The sequence below is a fragment of the Pinus tabuliformis genome, chromosome 2_2, assembly GCF_031772625.1.
Source record: "Pinus tabuliformis cultivar Carrire ecotype Pingquan chromosome 2_2, CPIR1, whole genome shotgun sequence".
Lineage (NCBI taxonomy): Eukaryota > Viridiplantae > Streptophyta > Pinopsida > Pinales > Pinaceae > Pinus > Pinus tabuliformis.
This window is the reverse complement of record NC_142300.1, coordinates 892,105,067-892,124,139: the sequence shown is the minus strand read 5'-3', so window position 1 is coordinate 892,124,139 and position 19,073 is coordinate 892,105,067.

Genomic DNA, 19,073 nt, shown 5'->3' with positions numbered 1-19,073 from the left:
TTGCCCGAAGGGAAAATTATAGAACAAGCATATGTTATCCTCCTCAAGCTTGAAAAAAATAAAGAGGTACTGGTCAGCAATGACTGGGGAAAATTGGGAAAGACTCAAAGAAATTTTGATGGTAGCAAGTCGCTCTTGAACATGACACTTCTCCTCTGTACCACAATCGGGTTGGGTTGTTTCATTCACCGGTCCCATCACCATGGTCTCGCCATACCATCCATATTTGGGGTAAATGCTACCAATCCATCGCATAAGTGTCGCCATATGTTCAAGAGAAGTCGTTCAGAGAAGTCACCTGTGTCCCATCCACTACCATACATTATACTCTTTCATGACCGCCACCCTGAATCATACATCATCAGATAGTTTTCACCTCCATCAAAATCATTAGCTCCGTTCCATGTCATTGATGTGGGATTCATCAAGGCCCTCCTTTGACGGATCGCTTCTTGTCGACATCAGCTCATTATCCAAGAAGTTGATCTAGGAACACCCCCTTCAGTACTTTGAAGCTTGCATGCTTCAATGGCAAGTTTCTCACTTCCGACGACAGGTATACATCAATGACCTTCGACCGAAATATTTTGCGTGGTGTTCGACGCCAAGTCCTCTATTCACACCACGTGAATTGTACTGCAGTACCTTGAGGGTCATCATCATTATCGGTGATTCCTCTCGCGCTTGTTAACAGTTTACATCATTGACTGGTAATCAAGCGATGTCTTTCCATGTTCGACTTCAAAGCAATTCTCACATGGATCGACTTGTACTTAGAGTGAAGATCGGACGAGATTGAAGACCCCGGATCTAGTTTCATCCATCCGGGCTGCGATATATATTCAGGAAAATAAAGACATGGAAATGTACAACTTTGCAGCGCAGATAATCATCCTACCAAAAGGATGATGACTCTATCAGAATCATCAGTCTATCATCAGACGATTGTCTGTCCTATGTACATGAAAGTGAATTTATAAAGCTGAGCATGGGAATGCCCACCTCAGCTAGATCATGAAAACAGTATGAAAATAATGTATTGTATTGTATTGTATTACAGGTCTCCTCCCAGCATTGAAAGAACTTCGGATCCTCCTAATAAAGCATTTCACCCGATAAACGGCCTCATACTTTAGGGGGCAACTGTTATAGACATTTTTGTGCCTTACAGCTCTAAGCATGAAATGTCCATAATCCAAGGGATCCAAAGTCCCTAAACATGTTGTTCCTACCCCTAGAGGAACAAGGCCAGCAAACCACAGCAATTCACAGAAGTTCTCCACCAGAAACTGCTCAAAAACAGTCAAATCAGGGATCATTTCAGTGGCTCCACTGGCCACCTGCGTTGCAAAGCACCCCAGTACACTAGCTAGGTGCGTTGCAACGCACCCAAATGCACTACCAGGGTGCGTTGAGCGGGAAATGACAAATGGCAGGGCTCTTGTGCGAGGTGTAAAGATTGTGGAAGCTTCCAGAATCTTCCTCCATGACACTTGCCTCACTGAGTTCGACTAAGTGATGAGTAAGAGGCTCTTAGTCTCCAAGTGGAAGCTAGAACTAACAGAGAGAGAGGACACTAGTCAGATCACAAGCTGACTCATCCCCTCTCCAAACATCTATATATGGATCTCTCCTCCATGAGATCCAGAGGCTGGAATTTTGATATTGCAAAGAATTGTTGTTGGTTTGAGATTGAAATCATTGGGTGCTTCATGCTTTGAAGGGAGGTGAAGAAGGGATTTCATTTGTTGGGAGGTAGATGCTGGATTGGAACTCTCTTGGTTGTATCTCCTCCTGAACCTTGTTATTTCATCAATAAAACTATTTGAGTTTCTCCTACATGTTGATGTGTCCTTGATGTATGATTGCATTAATATGTTTAGCTTATTTCTAATCCTGAGCTAGTTATGAATATGAATCTATGTCTTTGTGTAGTTTTCCCCTTTTGTGATCTTGCAGGAACTTGGTGAAGCTGGGCGAGCGAGAAGGCAAGTAGTTGGGAGCTCTCAAAGAGAAGAGAAACCGGATCAAAGGACAAACCGGAAGACACCGATTAGTCCATCCCATCTCTCTTTATTCTCAATTCATAAAGGAAGAATACTAGAATAGTTGTTTCTATTTGTTGCTAAGGCACTATCACACCTTAGGTGGATAGGATCGTCCTGCATAGGCATTTTCCCCCACAACACCCAATATTTCAAAAAGAAAGTCGTTTCTTCGTTTAAAGGAAAAAAATCACCATTTTTCCTTTGTTTTTCCTGTTTTCACATTGAAGCCTGCATAAGCCTCTGCGACCACTAAAACCATCATTTTACATTCCGATACCCTCTGGACTCCTTCCAATGTCCTTTCAAGCTCAAAAAAGCCATTCAAGACCGTCTCTTTCACCTTATTTTTCTTAACAGTTTCTGTGTTTTACAGGTAAAAACTTATGTTCCAGGCTTACAAATAAAAAAGTCTACATACAGATTAGAAGACAAATATGAAGATCATATCAGATTACTTTACCATGTGACATAAAATCAAAAGGATTTATTGTTGAAAAACACAGTAAAAACCCTGAAATTCACAGTAAAGGTAAAAAGGGGCACAGTAAAGGTTACTCAGCAGGGTTAAAGGATATTTACAGAGTTTAAAGAGTATCAGATAAAATATCAAATGAAGAAATGAACCAGCGCAAAGGATTCAAACCATTTAGCAGCTTAAAGGGAAAATTATCAGACAACAAAGCCAGCACACCCTGAATAAAAGGGGACAGCAAGAAGCAGTTCAACAGCTACCCCTATCTTCTTGTATGAAGATCTTTCCTTTCCTAGAATAAATCTCAATCAGTTTTAGGATATTTTTAGTTTCATTATTGTATAAATAACTCTCTTCTCGAGTTGTTAATGGTTCGAAGTTCAAGATTCATTGTTCATTGCTTGTTAAGTCTTGACTGTTAATTCTACTTTTAACCTGGAAGCCACCTTTGAAGGAAGATTTTTTAGACACTTGATGTACTCAGTCTTTCTGGAACCTTAATATAAAGCAGAGGATTATGAATCTAGTTTTACACAGTTTGTGCTATCCTGTAAGTTTTTCCAGTTATCAATCATTATGTTTTTCTTCATATGCTTATGACTTATAGAGATATCTAGGTAGGAATGATTGTGTCTCAATTTATTCCTATAAGCTTCTGAAGTGATCATCTACAAAGAGAATGTATTAATGAACTGTCTATTTAGCTAATCCCCTCTAATTAATAAATCATCAGCATCTTGTGTAAGCTTAAGTATACTACCTTAAACCTTTGGAGCGTAGTTTAGAAGGTTTTCCTACTTATGATTGTTCTGTTTTATAGTCTGGAAATAGTGATAATCATAGTTTTTGCTATCTTCTTCTCACCACTATTTGATCTATATCATTGTGTAAAGTCTTATAGCAGCCCTTTGCTGAGATATTAATATACCCCAAAAGATTAAGTATTTCAATTCTACATCTGTCTTCATTCATTTTTCTTCCAAAAACTAAAACCAAAAACCCCAAAACAATTATTTTAGATGCTCTGGCATTAGTACCTGACCTACTACTATCTCATAGGTACAACATCAGACTGGCGCCATTGCCGGGGATTCAAATTTCTTTTAAGTTTCCCTTAGAACAACTATATTCATTCATTCTTTTCCTTTAAGGTGATTAAAGGATTTAGAAAGGTTAAAATCATTCACCTAGGTGACTCCACACTCCCAAGCTGGCACCTTATAAACATACCAGATCTCGTTCAGAAGCTGACATAGTTAAACCTCTGTCAGATCTTAAAAGGCTTCTGAGAAAAGCTAGTTCTAAAAGGGGACACCAACCATCTTCTTCTTCCTCTTCAGTCCTGCAGTCTGAAGAATTAAAATCATTTGACCCCTATATTAATATCCCATTTGATCCTGATTACTCCCATTTATCACATAGGGTTGTTGAACTTCTAGATAAAGGAGTTGATTTTAAGTCAGCCTATCTTATTCATTCATTATAATCTCATCCAATACCCACACTACCATTAGGATCACCTAAAACTGAATCTGATTTGGGTGTTAATCTACCAGAATATAAACCCACATATTTCATATCCCCTACCACCTATCATTTTCCTTCCATTTTTGACCGACCTGAAGCTTCTTCTTCTGAACAAATTGAGGAGACCTTCTCTATATATTCCAATCCTCTCTTTGAAAAAAATAAGGTATTCATTTACAGGTCCCAAAGTTAGTTCTTAAGACTCCTTTGAAGTCTTTCAGGAGACCTCCTCCTCCTTCACTTCCAACTAGTTCATCAACCTCTGAATCACCATCTTCTTCCTCTACTTCTTCTTCATCCTCTACATCCACACAAACACCTCATACTCCACCTGGACAACCACATATACCTCAAGTACCTCATACACCACCCGCTGTCATGGCTTTCCGACCTATTGTACAGGCTAGATATGCTGCCTTAGTCTTACATAATAACCTTGATTCATTCCCAGCTGGATACTTAAAATACCTTCCCAAGTATAATGGAGAAACTGGTCCCTCAGCTAAGGACCATCTTCAAGCTTTCCTAGACATTGCAGACAACATGAATATTGAACAAGAAAACGTTTATGAGAGATTGTTTGTACAGTTGCTTAAAGGAAATGTGAGGATTTGGTTTAGGGAGTTACCAGGAGCTTCCATTAGAAATTGGGAAGAGCTTACAACCATATTTAAAAATAAATGGGGTGTGAAAAGGATTCTTTTTACTTCCTCACAGAATTTGAAGAGCTTAAAAGGAACTTCGGTGAACCAGTATTAGATTTTATCAAAAGATTCAATAAACTCTATCACAAAATGCCTGCTGATTGTAAGCCCCCTGTAGCAGCAGCTAAGTCTAGATTTTCTAAAGCTTTTGATGATGACTTTGTTGTTATGCTATGAGAGATAAATTCAAGAACTCTTGAAGATATGCAAACAAACACTATAGAAGTAGAAGCAAATATGGCAGCCTCAACTTCTTTAAAACTTAAGGAAGAAAAGGCCCAAATAAAACTCAAAACTGTTCAAGAAACCTCTAGTTCCTCTAAGACTAAATCAGAAGATTCAAAAATAGATGAAATAACATCTCTTCTTAGAAACCTATCAAATAGGATTTCAAAAATTGAGACCCAACCTAGGACAATACAACAAACAGTTACTAGACCTCAAAACCAAAATCAAGGTTAGTATAAAAGAAATCCACCATTACAAATTCTTCAGAGACCTAGCAATGATCAACAAGTTCCTACTCCTCTATTGATAGATGACCAACAACTTGATGATAATACTATGACAATTACTGAAGATATTAATAGTACAGATTCTTCTTCCAATTAAACAGCCATCATTCCTCTCTCACAAGAAAATCAGGCTCAAGAAGATCAGGAATCTTCACAGGTCTCTAAATATCATGCTTTCTCTGAATTTTTAATTGCAGAATTAAACAAGAGGTATGATCTTAGGCCTAGGCTTGGTCCTAAGAGACCTCCAAAGGAAACTCTAGTAATTGAACCATGTACCAAAACTGTTGAAGATCAAACAACTCTTATTAAGCCTTTAGATCAGTCAATTGATACTACCCAAACTGGTAAAAACATTTTGACTGCATTTAATGTTGAAAAAGAATTAGAGAGGGTTAAGATCCCAATTCCAATATCAGAACTTTCTAAAAACCCTAGTTACAAAAGCCAAGTCATAAAATGGATACAAAATACCTCGGTTGATGCTGAAGGTGATGTCATAAGTCTGCAAGATGAAAAACCAACAGTAGTTTTTGGCCCTAGTTCAGACATGATAGATGAGATAGTGCCTCCTTTCTATGTAACTCTTAAAACAAATGATTCCATGTTGTATAATTGTATGCTTGATTCAGGAGCATCACACAACCTTATGCCAAAATATATCATGGATCATTTGAAACTTGACATAACTAGATCCTACCATGACCTGTACACCTTTGATTCTAAAAAGGTGCCCTGTTTGGGATTGATCAAGGATCTAGTGGTTACCCTTGCCCAAATTCCAGTGAAAAGTGTAGTACTTGATATTGTTGTCACAGATATCCCTCCCAAGTTTGGAATGCTCCTTTCTAGGTCTTGTTGTGCCAAATTAGGGGGAACTCTACAGATGGATATGTCATATGCTACTATTCTTGTTTATGGAGGAGAGAAATTAAGATTATATAGAGAGGTAAGATTTGTACATATTGTTTGTAAGACTGACTAGCCAAGGAACCATCCAATTTATGCAATAGATCAAGACTTTGGTTGTTTTCAACTCACTTCAAACCAACATAAAACTCAAGTCAAAATTGAAGAGGTAGTTGAAAGTCCTAAACCAAACCAAACTGATATTTGGAAACTATTCTTTGATGGTTCTTGCACGAAATATGGGGCAGGAGTTGGAGTAGTTTTAATTTCACCTGAAAAAGAAAATATAACCCAATCATGTAAATTAGATTTTGAAGTTACCAATAATGTTGTTGAATATGAAGCTTTCCTTTTAGGATTGCAATTAGCCAAAAGCTTAAAAGTTCAAAACTTAAGTGTTTTTACTGATTCAGAACTTATTGTTAAGCAAGTAAGAAATGCTTGCCAGACCAAGCACCCTAGACTTAGGTCCTACCGAAATGAAGTATGGGATTCAGTTGAAAACTTCTTTGATGCTTTTAATTTGACTCATATTCCCAGAGATCAGAATATTCATGCAGATGCCTTAGCTATCTCTGCTAGCTCTTTTAAAATTCCTGATCATACTGATGTACTCTATCAGATACAAGTCAAATATAGGCCATCTATCCCAGATAATCTGAAACATTGGCAAATATTTGAAGATGATGAACAATTGAAATCATTTCTGTAGGTAATAGATGATTTTTCATTTCTACAAATTGATGAAGATAGAACTGAAATAAATGAAAATGCAGATGGAAATGATACTTCAGATTTTAAAACCAAAATTGTTGATCATGACATTATTCAATTATCTAATAATTTTATTCCAAAAGGACTCATTCCTTTAGAAAAATTGTTTGATCAAAATGATGTCCTCCGAAACCCTCAGTCCATTTCTTTAGAAGATGACCTAGAAGAGATTAACATTGGAACTGATGAAGATATCAAAAACATCAAAATATGTGCATCTCTAGACCTTGAGATCAAAGCTCAATATCTTAAGTTACTACAAAATTATAATGATGTTTTTTCTTGGACTTATGCTGATCTAAAGACCTATGATACTTCATTAATACAGCATAAGATTCCTTTAAAGCCAGAAGCAAAACCTTATCAACGAAAGCTTAGAAGGATAAATCTAGCCCTTCTACCAACTGTAGAAAGGGAGATTAAGAAAATGCTAGATGCTCAGATCATCCTCCCTCTTAGATATTCTAATTGGGTTGCAAATCTAGTTCCTGTTAGAAAGAAAAATGGAGAAATAAGACTCTGTGTGGATTTTAGAAATTTGAACAAGGCATCATTAAAAGATAATTATCCTTTGCCCAAAATGGATCAGTTACTTCAAATGGTTTCAGGAGCACAAAGACTTTCTATGCTTGATGGTTTTTCAGGTTACAATCAGGTGAATGTTGATACAACAGACAGAGAGAAGACAACCTTTACTACACCCTGGGGTACATTCATGTACGCTAGGATGCCATTTGGCTTAACCAATGTTGGAGCAACATTTCAGAGAGCTATGGACATAGCTTTTATGGGTTAGGTAAATAAATTTGTGGTTATTTATCTTGATGACATAACTGTTTTTTCTAAATCTAATCAGAAACATCTAAAGCACTTGATGAAGGTTTTTGAAAAGTGTAGAAAATTTGGAATATCATTGAACCCTAAGAAGTCCTTGTTTGCTGTCAAAGAAGGAAAACTGTTGGGCCATATTATTTCAAAGGAGGGAGTAGTAATTGATCCCAAATGAGTATATGCCATTGAAACATTGACCTTACCTAGAAACAAGAAGGAGATTCAAGCTTTTCTAGGCAAGATTAATCTTCTAAGGAGGTTTATTCCAAACTATGCAGAGATTGTGAAAGATATAACTGACATGCTCCGAAAGGACCATGAAGTCAAATGGACTCCCTCTTCTAGGAATTTATTTGAACAAATAAAAAGGGCTATCTCTGAAGCACCCACATTAGCTAGCCCTGATTATACTAAGCCATTTAGTATTTTCTCTTTTGCCTCTGAAACAACCCTTGATGTTGTTCTATTACAGAAAAATGAAGATTCCCATGACCAACCCATAGCCTTTTTCAGCAAGGTTATGAGAGATGTTGAGCTTAAGTATGACATCATTGAGAAGCAAGCCTATGCTATCATTCAAGCCCTGAAATCATTCAGAATGTATGTCTTACATTCACCTATTACTGCTTATGTTCCTAATAGTGCTATGAAAATTGTCCTAACCCAACCAGACATTGATGGGAACAGAGATAGATGGATCACTAAAATTTTGGAGTTTGATCTAACTATCAAGACTACCAAGCTAGTAAAAGGTCAAGGATTAGCCAAGCTTCTAGCTGAATCCAACTGCAAAGTACTTGGAATCAATTCTGTTTTAGAAATACAGGGGAAGAATCCACAAGAACCTTCCTTTCAGTCTCAAAGGAAGAATACACAAGAACCTTCTCTCATTGCAGAAGGGGAGAATCCACAAGAACCTTCCTTTCCTCCTAAAGGGGAGAATCCACAAGAACCTCTACCTTCAGAGCAGATCAGTCCTATACACATTGATGAAAAATTCTTGTTGTCAAAATGGTATCAAGATATTGTAAATTTCTTGATCCATTTTGAGTGTCTAGCAGCATTCTCCAAAACCCAGTGTAAAACCCTTAAGTTAAAGTCATCCAAGTACTGCATTATAAATGCAAATTTATACTGAAAAGATCCACTGAATATTTTGTTATTATGTTTAACAGAATCAGAAATTGAAGGAATCATTGATCAGTTTCATGCAGGATTTTGTGGGGGACATTATGCTTGGAGAGAAACAGCATACAAGATTCTGAGGGGAGGATTTTATTGGCCCACATTGTTTTTACAAGTAGGGGCAAAGGTCAGAGGTTGTGTTCCTTGTCAATTTTTTGCTGGTAAACAAAAATTAGCAGCTCTTCCACTCGTTCCATCAATAGTTTCAGAACCTTTTTCTCAATGGGGATTAGATTTCATTGGAGAGATTCAACCACCTTCAAGTAATCATCATAGATGGATCCTCACTGCATCAGACTACTTCACTAAATGGGTGGAAGCAATTCCAGTCAGAAATGATACTGATGCAGTAGTAATTAAGTTTATTGAGGAAAACATATTATCTATATTTGGTTGCCCAACTCAGATTGTCACATATAATGAAACAACCTTTTCTAGTGTTAAAATGATTGACTTTTGCTAGAAATATCATATTTTGTTACATCATTCAACTCCATACTACCCTCAAGGTAATGGCCTTACAGAGTCATCCAACAAAAACCTGGTAAATGTAATAAAAAAGACTCTAGCTGATCATAAGAAGAGTTGGGATTCACATTTGATTTATGCAGTATGGGCAAATAGAATTACTCCAAAGAGATCAACTGGAAAATCTCCATTTCAGTTAGTCTATGGGAAAGATGCAATTTTCCCAACCAATTTGGCCTTCCCTGTTTTAGAATTCTTGCAAGGTTCAACAGATGAACCTAAAGATTTTTCAAGAAGAATAAATCAGATTATTGAACTTAATGAAAACAGAGATGAAGTTCAATACAAATTGAATAAATATCAGAATAAGATGAAGACCCTAATTGATAGAAGAGCCAGGGAAAGGGACTTTAAGGAAGGTTATCTAGTTCTAAGATGGGATGCCAGGAGACAAGAGAAAGGAAAGCATGGAAAATTTGACAATCTATGGTTTGGACCTTTAGCAATTGTTGAAGTGAAGGGTAACAACACTTTTGTGCTCCAGAATCTTGAGGGGCTATATTCCACTTATCCTGTAAATGCAAAGTTTCTCAAACATTACATTCAGTGCTAAGAAGTTGAAATAGTTTTCATTGTAAATACTCCGATTTTCTTTTGCCTTTCAAGATGTCAGAGTGATTTTTTTTACAGCAAGGACTCCATAGCCCGAGGAGAAGGCACATGGATCTACAGGTTCTCTGCATTCTACAGGAGAAAGCAGTCCCCAGTTGGAGCGAATGTTGTAGCATTTTTTGGTTTTGATAAAACAGTCAAAAAATAAAAAATATTTTGAAAAAATGCTAAGTTAGGATATGGACATAACAATAGTGAATAAAATGTTAGTGAAAAAAATCTTGATGATGATGTCCATATCAAAGAAAATGTTAGGTTACAGAGAAAACAAAACAAATAAACTTTGAAAGTGAGAAAGTCTAAATGCCACTACTATTGTTTCTGCAAAATAATGGTTGTGTGCAGCTTGTTTTAAATGCCACGACCCATGATAGTCAAATAGTTTAATCTTGACTATTTCATGCTTTAAATTTGATGTTATAGTTAGAGAATAAAGATCTGGCCAAACTATTTAATCTTGACAGATCAGTAGTTAGGTAGAGAATAACAAGGTACTCATTAGTTTAATCTGAGCCCTTGGATGTTATAAGAGTAGATTTAGATAGTTTGCTTTTGTAAAATAAAAATAAAGGAAAAGGGTTTGCTAGCTTAAATGCACCCATTAAGTGAAGAAAAAATGATAGGATAAGCAAAAGGTAAGTAGAGAAAGGTTGCAGAAGTTTGATTATTGATTGGACAAAATGTACATTTATCATGTTTCTATGTCCATGAGGCAATTACACAAAGCAAATGAACGACTACTTTACTAATTTCATCCCCATTCATTCCTATATTCATTAATTTCCCCTTCCTACCTTCATACATTCATATTCATTCATTTTCCATAAAAACCCATTTTCCTAAGGTCAAAACCCTTTTTGCCTAAGGAAAGTGAAAGACCCATGTTAAAATCCATTTCTACCATGTAAAATCCCTTTTTACTATATAAAATCCCTTTTACCATGTAAAATCCCTTTTACTATGTAAAATCCCCTTTTACCCAAAAACCCACAAAAAGGTGTTTACCCTAAGTATTGATGCATATATGAAAAGAAAATAAGTTATCGAAAAGCATAATACTTAGTGTATTTCCTTTTTTCGCCTATAATTCCCTTTTCCTCCTATATTTCCCCTTTTCATGTGTATTTCCCCTTTTTCGCTCATATTTTCATATTAACATTAACTATAGTATTAAACCCCTAAAATCCCTTTTCCCGTATATTATTAACTCCTTTAATTAAATAACTCGAAACCTTATTTTTATTTAAAAACTATGTATTTCATAATAATATCGCATCGCAATATTGGCGGATTGCAACCTTTCAATGTGCATCCACTTTCCCCGATTGCGATATGCGATGTACAAAGGACTCAGACCTGACGCTATATATACCACAATCTATTGCCATATCGCATCCACCCTCATTGCAAGTCCTGCTAATAGCATAACCCACTGCCATTGCAATCTCCGATTGCGATGGGAACCCAGACCCGATCACATATCATACATGGTTTATTTCCACGTCGCGTCCGGCGCCTATAACATTCCTTTGTGATTGACCGTGCTTTGCTAAACTCCGATTGAGATATGCGATTAGCTTGGACCCGATGCCATTTATCCGCCCACATTCATAAAATTTCAAATCCGCATTATCATGTTTTGCGAAGGTTTTCTTTGTTAAAAGGTTTTTATGACTTTTAACTAAGAACCAACCTAAAACCTTTGTTTAAACATAAAACCTCCATTTAACCGCTAATCTAGGTTTTAAACATAATAAAGCCATCTACCGCCATATTTGATCAATGAGCCCCTCCGTACTGCCTTTTCGCTCCACCACCATCTGATCACATACATCCAAATCCAATAGCCCTCGGCAAATTTCGGGTTAACTCTCTGTACAGGCTTTACCTACCCGAAAAGTGGTATTCCATTGAACTCCCCTTGATACGTGTCGGGCTCATATCATTTCGGGTGACCCCTCCCAAAACTGCCCGTGGTCCATAAAGTGGTGCAATGAAAACCAAAACTGCCTCCCGCATAACGACAAAATAGCCACTATTTACTTTGCCCAATATTTCAAAAAGAAAGCCGTTTCTCCATTTAAAGGAAAAAATCACCATTTTTCCTTTGTTTTGACTGTTTTCACATTGAAGCCTGCATAAGCCTCTGCGACCGCTAAAACCATCATTTTACCTTCCGATACCCTCTGGACTGCTTCCAATTTCCTTTCAAGCTCAAAAAAGCCATTCACAACCGTCTCTGTCACCTTATTTTTATTAATAGTTTCTGTGTTTTGCAGGTAAAAACTTTTGTTCCAGGCTTACAGAGAAAAAATCCTGCATACAGATTAGAAGACAAATATGAAGATCATATCAGATTACTTTACCATGTGACATAATATCAAAAGGATTTACTATTGAAAAACATAGTAAAAACCCTGAAATTCACAGTAAAGGTAAAAAGGGGCACATTAAAGGTTACTTAGCAGGGTTAAAATATATTTATAGAGTTTAAAGAGTATCAGATAAAATATCAAATGAAGAAATCAACCAACGCAAAGGATTCAAGCAATTTAGTAGCTTAAATGGCAAAATATCTGACAACAAAGCCAACACAACCTGAATAAAAGGGGACAGCAAGAAGCAGTTCAACAGCTGCCCCTATCTTCTTGTATGAAGATATTTCCTTTCCTAGAATAAATCTCAATCAATTTTAGGATATTTTTAGTTTCATTATTATATAAATAACTCTCTTCTTGAGTTGTTAATGGTTCGAAGTTCAAGATTCATTGTTCATTGCTTGTTAAGTCTTGACTGTTAATTCTACTTTAAACCTGGAAGCCACCTTTGAAGGAAGCTTTTCTAGACACTTGATGTACTTAGTCTTTTTGGAACCTTAATAAAAAGCAGCGGATTATGAATCTGGTTTTACACAGTTTGTGTTATCCTGTAAGTTTTTGTAGTTATCAATCATTATGTTTTTCTTCATATGCTTATGACTTATAGAGATATCTAGGTAGGAATGATTGTGTCTCAATTTATTCCTATAAGCTCCTAAAGTGATCATCTACAAAGAGAATGGATTAATGAATTGTCTGTTTAGCTAATCCCCTCTAATCAATAAATCATCAACATCTTGTGTAAGCTTAAGTATACTGCCTTAAACCTTTGGAATGTAGTTTAGAAGGTTTTCCTACTTATGATTGTTCTGTTTTACAGTCTGGAAACAACGATAATCATATTTTTTGTTGTCTTCTTCTCACCACTATTTGATCTATATCATTGTGTAAAGTCTTATAGCATCCCATTGCTGAGATATTAATATACCCCAAAAGATTAAGTATTTCAATTCTACATCTGTCTTCATTCATTTGTCTTCCAAAAACTAAAACCAAAAACCCCAAAACAATTATTTTAGATGCGTTGGCATTGGTATCTGACCTACTACTATCTCAGAGGTACAACAGTGTCCATAAGGTAGAAACTCGAAAGGTTTACCCTGGAGGATTATGTTGCGTAGCGATGGGATCGACCAGGATGATGTCAGCAAGGCTGAGCTAGTCGACACACCAGCCTGGTAGTCTTGCTATTGGTCAAAGGAGGACCTATTTGTACGTCAACAAGCAACATTGAACCCAAAGGTTGTGGGTGGATGCAAAGGGAAAGATTCGGGCAAAGATGAGCCACCATGTGCACCAATCGGAACGTGGAGCATGTGAGGAAGTGACCCAACCTGAATTATTTGAAAGGAGAAGTAGGCGGACGCTCCGACATAAAGTGTCAGAATGATTAAGTAAAGACGACATGTACCTAGAAACTCTACCATTGGCCGGAAGGATGGACCACTACCTACATAAGCCCATAAGTTTAGCTCGAAAGAATGAAAGGAAGGCACAGTGGAAGAGCCAGGGCATATAGGTAGGATGACGTCACCTCATGTCACCCCAAAAGTCTCACCCCAGAGGAATGCTGGAGCGAAAGAGTTGAACACATCAAGCAAGGCCTTACAGGATGACATAAGGTGGGTGCATGGTAGGGCCCACACTATTGCCATCGTACTATTGGTCGGGGACTAGCCCATCTGTCGAGTTAGGCCAATGAGTTCACCCTGGAATATTAAAGTAGGGAGTCAATTATAAATGTTGGGAGGAGACTAGCGAGCTGATATGAGTCATACCACGGTGGTGGAGAGTGTATCCAATTGGTGGATAAGGGGTCCTTCCAGCCAGGTCATCCCGACGCATGACCCCAAAGATGTAAATAGGTGTATCAAAGGAGGTGCCAAGGTGAAGGAAGCTGGGTGAAATGGGATAACATGCAGCGGTAGTAAGAGTGTAAAGGTGGACCAATGGGAAGAGGAGGCCATATGACCCCACCCACATGTAAGCTCAGTGACACAGCCCTAACGGTTATAGAAGAAGCATGCTTGGGGATCTGTCGGTATGGAAAGAGAAGGATGATGTGTCACTATATATCGATCCTGTAAGCATAATGGAGGATAGGATGAAGGAATCAGGAAAACATGGTTAATCCATGATCGCCAAATTCAGTTCGACAAAATGAAGGGTTTCAATAGGTAAGTGGAGGAGGCTAGTTTTGAATGGTCCAAGAGCCCAATTTTCATGCAGGCCAATGATTGACTGCCACGTGGCAACTCGATGAGGTGGTAGAGTAAAATTTTTGGGAGGCAATATCTCTGAGTTTAGAGAAGTTTGGAAAAAATTAAAAAAAAATTACCTTATTTTCTTAACGACAATTTGAAGATTGGGTATGCATAGTGACCACCTCCTAAACTAGGTGTTGGGTAAGTGGTGATGTTACATCTAGCCTTTTACTTTTCTATTTCTCCTTTCCCTTTGAGCTTTGTTTTGTAAACCCATTTAACACCTATGTGATTTTTATCATATAGTAATTCTACTAGATCTCATGTATAGTTTTTCTCTATGGAATCCATTGCTTTGATCCAATTTTCATCTTTCATTGCCTCTTCAAAACATGTTAGTTGACAAGTAAATAATGTAAAGTTTAAATTTACATCTATGTCTTCATAGATGTATCTCAAGATTCTACTCTTTCTTTTCCTTCATTCACTGCTGTCTTGAGTACTAGGAGTAAACCGAGTTACTTGAGAAAATTAATCACGTTGAATAGAATGACTTGGAGTTCTCATTGAAGTGTGTTTGATTGATCACCGACTTTGAAAATCTTGTTGACCTTCTTGCACAACCTGTTCCTCAGCATATTCTGCTTGATGTTTCACTGCTCCAACCATTATAGATTTATCAATGCTTCCATCCCATGCTTTATTTTCTTTAAATTCGACATCGCAACTAGCTATCAACTTCTATGTTATTGGATTGTAAAATTTATAAGCTTTCGACTAATCACTATACCCAGTAAAAATGCACTTCTCACTTCTATTATCTATTTTTTTTTCTCAGCTCCTTAGACACATGAACATATGTTGCACAACCAAATATCCTGAAGTATGCTACACTGCAACTCATACCTGTCCATGCTTCTTGTGACACTTTGTTCTTTACACTTTTAGTGGAATATCAGTTTAAAACATAGATTGAGGAAACTACCGCTTCCCCCCAATATTCATTTGATAGACGTTTTTCATTCACCATACTTGTAGCCATATTCATGATGGTTCTATTTTTTCTTTTAGCTACACCATTTTTGTTGCGGTGTTTACTTTATTGTAAATTGTGATATCAATATGAGAGATGGACAAAGGAGAAAACCACAAAATAAGACACTAAGATATGAGTTGTTTCTTAGTGAATTGCTTTATTTAATTGCTTAATATTACAAGATTATAAAGACTCAAAACCGCTAAGGATAGTCATGTTAATCTTAGCTCACACACACATGACACACATTGAAATACGCACACATGACTGAGAGCTAAAATTATCTTTCTAAAAATAACTCGAACTAATAGCTAATTGGACTCAATAACTTTAGTTAACAAGAGAGATTATTCTCTAACAATTTCTTTTGTCTACATAATTTTATTTATTTATTTTTTACTTTTCAATATATATTATTTATTTATTTTTAACTTTTCAACATTATAATATATGTTGGCTAATTTTGCACTTAAAAATTATTGTAACATATTTTATTTTGAAAATTATATAGATTAATTAAAAGGTTTTTAATTTATTTATACATTTAAAATATCAATTTTAAATAAAAAGAAAGATCATCTATTAAAATTTAAAAATAAAATAAAACGTAAAACAAATCATTTTTGAAATAGCTTAAGTAATTATTTTGTTAGAAAGGTGTTTACATTAAGTAATTATTTTGTTAGAAAGGTGTTTACATTATCCCTTGCTCTTATGGGACTCCCTACATAGGTGAGACCGGTAGCTCGATTAATCAAAGGATTCGTGAGCATGCTGACAACATCAAGCATGGTAGGACCTGCTCCTCTTCTTTGGAGGAACATGCAGATAAATCTACGCATCATATCTGCATTGAGGATGCTGAGGTCATTGCCAAGATCAGCCATTTCCATCATCGTAAATTTAGGGAGGCCTTAGAAATTGAAAGGATGCCCAATAAGTTGAATAGAGATGATGGTTGGAATATTAGTAGAAGTTGGGTCCATGTCCTGTCTTCTTAAATATTTAATGATTTTCTTTTAAAAATTTTCTTTTTTTCTATGTATGTGGTTTATTTGTTTATGTTTTTAAGTTTCTCTGATAGTTTGAGTATTTTATCTTCTTAATTTTCTTAGCTCCTCTTTACTTATATTTTAAGCTGACCTTGTTTATTTTATTAATTCCTTGTAATTTCTATAAAAACTACACACATATTTTTGACCTTATTTTCTTTCTTTTGTTATTTTTAGTTTGAATTTTTATTAATTTACATTATTTTATTTATGACATTGTTTCTCATTTGTTATATTTTTATTTATTAATATGGTCACGGCCCCATTATTTATTAATAGGGTCTGATTCCTTATATTTTTAACTTCATTTTTAGTTTGTAGTTTGACATTTACTGTCTGCTTTCTCTTTATATATATTTAACCTATTTTAGATGATTATTACTAATAATAAATTATTATTTATGAATTAGTTGTTTTATTGAAATTATAAAAATAAACATATATTGTTTATTAACGGGATAATAAATTATTATTTATGAATTAGTTGTTTTATTGAAATTATAAAAATAAACATATATTGTTTATTAACTGGTTGTTTATTATAGTCGTTATTTTAACCTTCAGTCTCTACCTTGCTCTCTATTTATACTCATGCCATGATCTACCTTTTCATCTTGATCTACCTCTTCATCTTAACCACACTGGATTGTTATAAATGCCTCGACAAATGAATTTTGATGTGATTATGACCGAAAACTTGTGTCAATAACTAATATGGATCAAGAAACCTTAATTCAATAAGTGTTTTAATAATTTTCCAAAAAAAAAATTACAATATTTTAGAAAGATAATTTTAATCTAATTACAATTAATTTTTGTATTAAAAATAAAAAATTTATAAACAAAAATATTCTTATATACTAATTTAATATCTAATTTAAATGGAATTTTAAAATTAAATTATTATTATAATATGTTATTACCAAATATTATTTATGTTTAACTTATCATTTTATAATTTTAAATTTTTAATGTCAATTTAACATTTTTGAGCTGAAAGGTTCATTCTACCCTCAGTATAATGTGTAATGTTGTTCATCCGTCATCAATGTTGAAATTTTGTTTATATTGACCAAAAAAAATCTAAAAAAATATAACTATGCAAAATATTTAGATAATATCGACTCATAAAAAAAATTCGCACTAGAAAAAATTAGATCCCTCTCAACTCATATTAGATATGTATTTAAAATGGATCTATGCTGGTAATATCTATATTCATATAGATATAAATATGATTCATATACGTATATTAACCACATTACATATACTTATATTAACCACATTAATAAATGTAATTGTGCTCATAAAATTAATGAATTTTGATCCTGCTTTGAATTTGTAAACGTTTCCGATCCTGACCGAGGCAAAAGTGAATAGTTGTGACTGCATTTGAATTGACAAACCATCAAGACGGTTAATTGGTTGCGTTGGTTGCGTACAAGTCTTTCATGGAGTTGTTTCCCTAGCTTTATTTATGGGCCCGTCGATTTGTTTCCTCTCTAATTTTGTTATTTTAAAGTGCATGCAGCGCAGCATCAAATATGAACAAATCTTTGTTGGAAGTCAAATATTTGTTTAATAGTCAAGGCGGAGCAGCTTTTATCGTCATGTTTCAATAAATGATTTCTTTAATATCTCGGACTCAGGAAGAAATAATCACGATTTACGACAGGGAATTTACACCGATTTTACCATACTCATTTGTATAAAGATTCATCCCTACCCTGGACTCTTCATGCTTGCTCACACACTATCTTTCTCTTTCTATTTCTGTGGAGCAGCGTACCATCTCCACTTATTCAACTGTTCAAAAGGTACTATGTGAGAGACATTTGTTTTATCAATGATCATCCCTGGTGATTTGGCAGGTCAGACATATAATGTTGTAGCAGTTTAGGAATTTTCTGAGTATTTCTACCTGTCAAGAAACTAAAAATTAGCGTATATTCATATTAGATATAGTGTATGGAATCACACACTGAAAAACACTTCAAAGACAACTCAATGTGCGGAGATACTTGATAGATCCAAAACAATGAAATATCTATTTTTAAAATATGGGGAATTATTTATTGTTGTTACCCAAATTGACTAACAAATTTTTCCATGTCGAGTTGTATCGAACATCTCATTGCAAATCAGTTTATATTTTTTTGTATTGTCATGAATATCTGGTTGCGATATAATATTTCACAGTTATTTTATAATGTCTATAATTATATATTTTTGGAAGTTTTTTTGTTTTTGTTTTTTTCTTTCCGTAAATTTTTTAGTTTTAAAATCTGGTAGGGATTT